Source organism: Pteropus vampyrus, unplaced genomic scaffold (genome assembly GCF_000151845.1).
Source record: "Pteropus vampyrus isolate Shadow unplaced genomic scaffold, Pvam_2.0 Scaffold57, whole genome shotgun sequence".
In the NCBI taxonomy this organism is placed as follows: Eukaryota; Metazoa; Chordata; class Mammalia; order Chiroptera; family Pteropodidae; genus Pteropus; species Pteropus vampyrus.
This window is the reverse complement of record NW_011888838.1, coordinates 7,339,529-7,348,218: the sequence shown is the minus strand read 5'-3', so window position 1 is coordinate 7,348,218 and position 8,690 is coordinate 7,339,529.

Genomic DNA, 8,690 nt, shown 5'->3' with positions numbered 1-8,690 from the left:
AAAAAGCGAGGAAACGAAAAAAATTACTAGATGAGCAGGAAGAGGAAGATGAGGGGAAGAAGACAAAGAAGAAAAAAGACAGGAAAGAGGGGTAGGAGGAGAAGGAAATCCAATTAAAATTTACCCCTAGGAACATTATCAATTCAGGATCATGGGTATCAGGATATGAAACACATAAAGAATTAAATAGTATTACAAATCACTCAACACAGATTTTAACTGAGCAGGTCCACTTATCTATGTTTTATTTTCAATAAATACTGTAAATATGTTTTTTCTTCTTTATGATTTTCTTAATGTTTTTTCCTAACTTATTCTACTGCAAGAATATAGTACATAATATAATGTACAAATTGTGTTAATCAACTGTTTATCAAGAAGGCTTCTGGTCAACAGTAGTTTAGTAATTAAGCTTTTGGGGAATCAAAAGTTATACTTAGATTTTTGACTGCATAGGATCAGAACCCCTACCCACTTTGTTCAAGGGTCAACTGTATTTATTTTTCTTCATGCAAAGTAAAGAAAATGATATTTATTGACTGCTAAGAATCAATCTAAAATTACAGAAGCTTTCACTATAGTTGCAAAACAATATAAATGTGATCAACCTTGATCATGTAAAAGCAGCATATTTTAGAGTTGTTAGGTGAGGGCAAGAGGTTAGTGGAGGTGGAGAGGTGGAGAGGACAGAACTAAGACACGAGTGAAGCTTTTTCTAAAGAAAAAGATAGTAGTTGCGGTTCCTCAGTGGAGGACTGAGATTAAAAATGTGGCTGACTTAGAAGAAAGCAAAAAGTTTTATGAGGGTCAGGTAAAAGAATTAAATATACATAATCTAAACTTGATATATCTAGAAACAGCTACACAAGCATATTATTTAGAGATGATGTAACTATCGAAAGAAACAAAAACTGAAACGGTTAAACAAGACTCATGGTAAGAAGATAATTTTTTCAATATAAGACCATATATACTATTTGATCTGTTCAACCACATGTATGAATTCTTAGATTTTTGCTTTCTTTCTCCAATCAAGTATTATCACAAAAGTCAAGAACTGAACAAAAATGTTTAGTTGTGAATCTTAACTATTTTGTATTATACTGGAAGTCCTGACCAACTCAATAAGAAAAATATGTAAAAATAATAAAATCTGGACCATGGGAGGAGAATTTGTCATCATTTGTGGATAATACAGTGTCTGCTGAGAAAAATCGAACACAACTGAAACATTATCTATCATAGGTTATTATAAGTTCTGTTAGATCGCTAAATATAAGATCAATATTAAAAATCAATAGATTTCCTAAGTATCAGGGAATCATAAATATATTGTAGAATGTATCATAATAGCAACAGAAACCATAAAATAAAAATAATCCTAACCAGAAATGTGTAATACATATTGGACAAAAAATATGAAGGTTTATTTAAGAACATAAACATGAAAAATGAAAAGAACTACTATGTATTGAGATTAGTAACCTCAACATTTAAATTATTCTCTCCAAATAATTCTGAGCCCAATGCATTTATCTCAAAATCCTGAATGTCTTTAAAAGGTACAAAAAGTTATACATACTGTTATTGTGGAAAATTAAATGCACAAAAATAAGAGACTGAAAGTGAAGAATATACACTAGAGTGGACCAGATTTATTAAAACAGTGTGGCCCTTGTGCAGACATAGCTATATAGATCAATGAACAGAGTCAAGTCCAAAACAGACCCAAGTGTATAGAAATTCAGTGTGTGATTAAGAGAGGCTCTGAAATCATTCAGACATGATTACTCAATTATGAATGGTGTTGGGACAACTATACAATGACGTTCCCATACCATATTCTCACAAAAACAAATTTCAGATCTGATTACAGAGTTAAATGTAAGAAAAATGAAAATTTTAAAAAATGTATCAAAAAATACTTTTCATAAAGTTGGAATGACAATGGCATAAAATCAAGAATCTATAAAAATTATTTACATGTTTACCTGTATAAAAGATTTAAACTTTTACATAAAGGAAGATACATAATAAAAGTAAAAAGACAAACTTTTAGTAAAAAAGATTGGCAACACATCACAGACCATTAATTTTCATATGTATAAAGTATAATAAAAAGGTAAACTCATAGATGAGTGGAGAATAGGAAAAGGCAATTGCCAGGAAAAGAAATAGTTAATTTATGAAAAGATGCTCAATTTTATAATTAAGAAAATGCAAATTAATACAAAAATGAAATACTGTTTTTCTCCTGTCAGACTGACAGGAATTTATGGGCCCTTTAGTTTTCAGTGCTGATAAGAATATATAGTAAACAAGCAAGTCTCATAGACTGTTTTAAGTAAATTGTAGAAATATGTGGAGAATGATTTGATATTACCAAAATGTAAAATGACCAAACTGTATCATTTCAATTCCTCCCTCTCTTACAAAAAATAGTATGTGTTAAAATATATGTATGAGAATATTCATTATAGTACAGTTGCAATAGTAACATTTAGGAGTTTGCTAATTGTCCAAGAATAAGTGAATGAAGACATTTTGGTAAATCCATACACACATTAGAAAAGATGAAGCCATTAAAAAGAAAAAAGGAAGTCAATATGCATTAACTCAGAGGTATGTTCATGATACATTAAGTAGAAGAAAGCTATCTGCATAAATATGTACATATTATTTTCTAAAATAATTTTAAAAAGATGTATAATTATGTAAACAGAAAAATCCTGGAATAAACATCAAACTATTATGCTACCCATGGAAATTAGACTGGAAAGTGAGACTATCACATTTATGTACTTTTTGCTTTAATATTTTTTCAACAGGGCACTTATTACTGTAATAACTTCAATAGATATAGTACTTTTATAATTTTCCAAAGTATCACTTTACATAAAGAAACCTCAGCAAATAATTCCAATCTGACTCTAACATAGTTTTTGACTTCACTTTCAGTTATACTCCTCTCTCATGTTCCAACACTCCTTTTATCTCTTAACATCTCTAAATCTCATCCGTTTCCCCAATCCTGCTCCATCATCTGAATTCATACTCACATTCTCCTTTAATGCTTTTTATCTCCACATAAGATTTAATCTCTTTGAAGGTAAAGGTTACCTTTTATATCTATATAACTCTCAAAGTGCACCATTGGAAATGTTTTAATACATTTTTATTGAATTTTACTAATGCAAAATTATTAACATGCTATATGGAACATACTTTCAAAATCTGTATTAGTTTATATTTTCTCTCTACTTTTAATGGAAGCTCCAAAAAAAAGTGGATTAAATGTTTTTAAAGAAGGTGGTTCAAGATGGTGACACAGGAAGATTCTGAACTCACATCCTTCCATAGACACATGGAATCTATAGCTACCTAAGAAACTATTTCTTCTGAGAAAAAAACCTAAAAACTAGTTGAGCAACTCCTTCACACTGGGCAAATGAGAAAGAGGCCACATCAAAGCAGGTAGGATAGGCTGAGACCCAATTTCTCCCAAATCGGGAGTAAATTCACAAACCTAGAGCTTCTCCCCGAGGAGTAAAGGATTCATTCCCCAAATCAGGTACCCCACCTTTTAACATCTGCATGTAAGAGATAAGCCCCCAAAACATCTGGCTATGAAAACCAATGACAGTTGCTTCTCAATAGACATTTTTTCAAAGAAGCCAACAGGTTCATGAAAAAGTGCTCAACATCACTATTCATCAGGGAAATATCAAAACCACGTGATATAACCTAACACCTTTTAGAATGGCTATTATCAAAAAGACAAGAAATAACAAGTGGCGAGGATGTGAAAAAAGGGAACACTTATGCACTGTCAATGGGAATGTATATTGGTGTTGCCACTATGGAAAACAGGATGGAGTTTCCTCAAAAAATTAAAAATAAAACTACCATATGATCCAGCAATTCTACTTCTGGGTATTTATCTTAAGAAAATGAAAACACTGGTTCAAAAAGATATGTATGCACCCCTGTATTCACTGAAGCTTTATTTATAATAGCCAAGATATGGAAACACCCTAAGTGACTAGATAAAGAAAATGTGGTGTATTTATCCATGATGGAGTATTATTAGGCCCTAAAACAAAATGAAATCTTGCCATTTCCAACAACATGAATGGAACTTGAGGGCAATATGCTAAGTGATGTAAGTCAAATACTACATGATCTCACTCATACCTAAAAACTAAAAACGCTCAAAAATACAGAGAACAGATTGGTGGTTACCAGGGGTAGAGTTGGAGGGTTGGCATAATGGGTTAAGGGGGTCAAAAGGTACAAAACTTCCAGTTATAAAGTGTCAGAGATGTAATGTACAGCATGATGACTATAGTTAATACTGTACTGCATATATGAAAGTTGCTGAGGAAATCCTACATCATTCCATAAGAAAAAAAATTGTAATTATGTATAGTGATGAATATTAACTACTTATTGTGATTTCACAATATATAAAATATTGAATTATGTAGTACACCTGAAACTAATAATTATGTCAATTATGCCTCAATAAAAATTTGATATTTTTTCCTTTGTTCTTAATCAACATCCCATCTGAACTACTATTTTGCCATATTGCACCAGAAAACATTCTCAAGCAGAGGAGAAATAAGCTTTTCCTTCCTCCTCTCAGAAGACCGTGGGTTAAAGTTTAAATAATTTGCCTCAAAGGCTGACTTTACTGCATGCTAGCAATAAATAAAGTCCGAAGCACTTACCAGGGAGAGATGATGTGAAGATTAAATGTGACATCATAAAAGTTCTCCCCATTTCTCTTTCCTCCTTAATCAAATTACTATGCAACTTCACCAGGCTCTAAGCACTTTTCCACATCAGCACTTCGGTCTGAGTTCAGCTGTCTGTGTGACTTCTTGGTAAGCAGAAGTATACTGTTTAATTAAGATCAATTTGTCCCTACTGACCCTGCACCCTCATCCTTTTATTCAGATCATCTCTTCCCAATGATTTTCCCCTTTCTGTAAATCTTCAACTGTACTTACAGGGTCTTTGTGTCAGTAAAAGTTCCAATATAAAAAGCTCTATCCTATTCTCTTACGCAAGATCTGGCTTTCTTTTCTTGTTGATTGGATTTATCTTTAAACGAGTGCCCTGAAGTTGGCAAAATAGTAATAACAGCTCTGGGCTTCCCATTCAGATAATTGTCCCCCAAAGTGAAAAATTCTCTCTTCCGTTGACCTTCGCCCTAAGAATATACCTCTTGGCCAGAAATCCTCAGAAAAACTCCCATGGCATCTCATTGGCCTAGGTATGGTAAACTGCCTAGTAGTAAGTCCTGGCAAAAGGAATGCCATGCTCTGATTTAGGAATTCCTAAGGCAATGGGATAACCCAGGTCAATCAAGTCTACTCTCTAAGCATGGGGCCAAAATTCCTGTATCACATAGGTTCAGGCTGGGTGGGAAAATTGAGCAAAAACTAAAGAATTCTTAGGATGGATAAATGAGTAAATGAAGGCTACACAGGAAATATCTAACACTATTTTAAGGCTACAATGAGGAGACAAGAGTCTGTTCTCAAATTATCTCAAATTGTGTGACCTCATGGCAGTGATGACAAACAGATGCTACAGTATAGTACAGATGTGTTTAAGTTGTCTGCTTATAAAGTATGAGAACCCCAATTCTTGCATGTCTTTCTACAAAACAGAACATGGGTTTGTAATTTTGAAATAAGAAATGACACCGAGGGATTTATTTTTATCCAAAATCCAAAAAAGGAAGTTTGTATACCCAAAATACTGTATGTGCATTTAGTTTTGAAAACACACTCAAAAGTGTTGAGCTTAAAATTAATCCCAATAATATTCCATCTCCATAAATTTCAGTTAAAAACTCTCAGCAGTTGGGGGGGGTGGGGAGCGGAATTACTTCCATAGTAAAAGAAATCTAAGATGTTCCCATAAAACTCACTTGTCAATTTTGTACCAATATTCTCATCTACTACTGAATACCACTATAAATGAAAAGTTGGCAGTTTTGCATTTTATAAGCCAGTTATTTGCCATTGACTCAATAGTTAATAGCCGAAATCTGAGCTCACATCCCAGAAATCATGTCCTTTGGAAATTGTGAGGCTAATGGTAACCTCTCTTTTCTTCTGGCCACATTATTTAAAAGTTTCTTTGAGTGACTTCAGTGGAAGCCAAGACCTATTACACCCTGAATATTATTAGCATGATTAAATAATCCTTCAGATGCCAGACAAGTTTAAGACAGAGAAATTAAGAGGGAAACACAAAGTCTAAGATTTAGAAACAAGGTAAAAATTAGACGACCCATATTACATAGGAGAGAAATGCTATGAATTGTTTAAACTCTTGAGATTTCTATTCCTACTATGAGGAACTTAATGTCTAAAAGTTTGGGCAAATAGCATCACATGTTCCTTTAATATGCGGATCAAACTGCATTAGGAATGTTTTCAATCAGAATCAAATTTTTAAAAATCAGGATAAGATGATCTGTCAGTGACCCTAACCCTGAGGTCAGGAAACTCTATTATAGTCAGTGAAATGCTGGCAAAAATTCCCATTTTCTTCTTATCATTCTATACATCCAACATGCTTTAGGATCTTAACTGGTATGACAAAGCATGATCTATGTTCTTCAGAAGAGTGACCAAGGCATTTTATAGCAGAATGAGAAAAGATATCCCAGAGCAGAAGGAAGCTACGTCTATGATGACAAAACATTGAGTGAAAAGGCAAACATTCAGCTCTTCATCAGATCATGCATTTAAAACTTAACAGAAATGTTACTTTGTCATTCTCATTTGGGAAATGTCCCCCTTGGTGAAATCTTGATGAGCTGATCCTAAGATACTATGCCTCGTTCTCCAAAGCTGGTGAGAACCCTATTTCCCTGGACAGATGAGATCAGAGATGGATCCATGCAACTAGCATGACTAGTCAGAGCCCTTTTGTGGAACTGATATGGAAACCTGGTGGAAAAATGATTTCTCTCCTTCTGAAACTGAGAATTATATGGATTAACAGAAGCCTGGAGAAGGAAGTTAGCCATTTTTATAACACTTAGACTATGCCTGAAAATAAAGCCATAACCAATGCCAAACCATTAGTGACATACCTGAATTCAATTTCACTCTTGAACTTTTCACTCTAATAAAATCCCTGATTGAATTTCTAAACTCTGAATAACTGAATTTGTTTTTGACTTCAACATGTTGATGTACATATTTTTAGAATTAACTGTAGAATACATGGAAGAAGTTATGCCTCTCAGAAAGGAAGGCTGTCATAAATGTCTTTCAAATAGCTAATCAAAAATTTCCATGTTATGTATCTATTGATTACTCTGCATGAAAAAAAAATTATCATGCGATCTTTTACATAATGCTTCTTCAGATTTATCACCCAAAAACAAATCGGGAGGGGAGAAAACAGTTATTGTGATAAAATGAGCTAATGTAAGTATACAGAACGTCTGATCTTAGAACTAAAGCTTTATAGATTAACTGAATACTAAGCTTCTTACCCAAAATACAAAGCATAGGTTAATACCTAAGTGATTGGACACTTTAGGAAAATTCTTCCTAGTAAAGAAGCTTGAAGGAAATGTTTAATATTGTTAGTAGAACCTAGCACCATCATTTTAAACATTAATTTCTATTCTATTTTTTTCCCAAGAGATGAGGTGGCTTCTTCAGAAATACCAAACTGTACAAAAATATGGGTAGAATCTTGGCTCCATCAATTACTACCTTGTAATCTTAGGCACGTTATTAGCTTCACTGGGCCTATCTCCCATCTATAAAAAATAGGGAGATGTTATGTGAGGATGAAATAAGTCAGTACCTGGAAGCACAAAGTGCCTTTATATACTAAGTGCTCAAAACAATTTATAATTTCTTATTACTATTATTTCAGGAAAATGACTTTAATATTACTTACCAGTTTTGTATAATTGATTATCTCACGTAACATTTTTGGTGATTCCCCTACATCTTAGAAATTCTTCAGAGTTTAAGGACTTAAAAAAATTAAACATTAACCGGTATAACTTACTGATGAATACAAACAAAATGTCAGCGATATGACAACTTATGTTATCAACAGGTTTAATTAAAGGCAATGCTGAAAAGAGAACCAAGTTTCCTAACACCGAGTTAAATGTCCTTTCCTTTCTATATCACTACAAGATTTAGAATAAATTCTTAGGCTATTCTTTGAAATAGGTATATAAAACTAACAATTATAAATGCAAAGGGAAATATTCTAAATGCCAGCTGAGAATATAAAAGCAGAAAACTTATAGTTTTAAATATCCTTTAAGAGTGAAGTTCCTGCACTCCCGTTTAGACGAACAAATATTAAATATAAAACTGTGATTGTGATTTGGTATAGAGTGCAATTATAAATACGACACTATGAAAACAAACAAAAAAAAATCATCAAATATTCAAATATCCCAAATGTTTAAATATTCAGCGTAAGAAGGGCCAAAATTTCAGGTATAACTCAAGAGACAAATGCAAAAAAAAAAAAAAAAAAAAATCATAAACTGTTTTCTTGGGTGGCTCTCTTTCTATTTTATGTACCTTGTTACTATTACGGCATATTGATGATTAACTTAATATGTAAATGTAAGAGGATGACATTTTAAAAGTAAAATAGAAAAAACATCCATAAATTAGTTC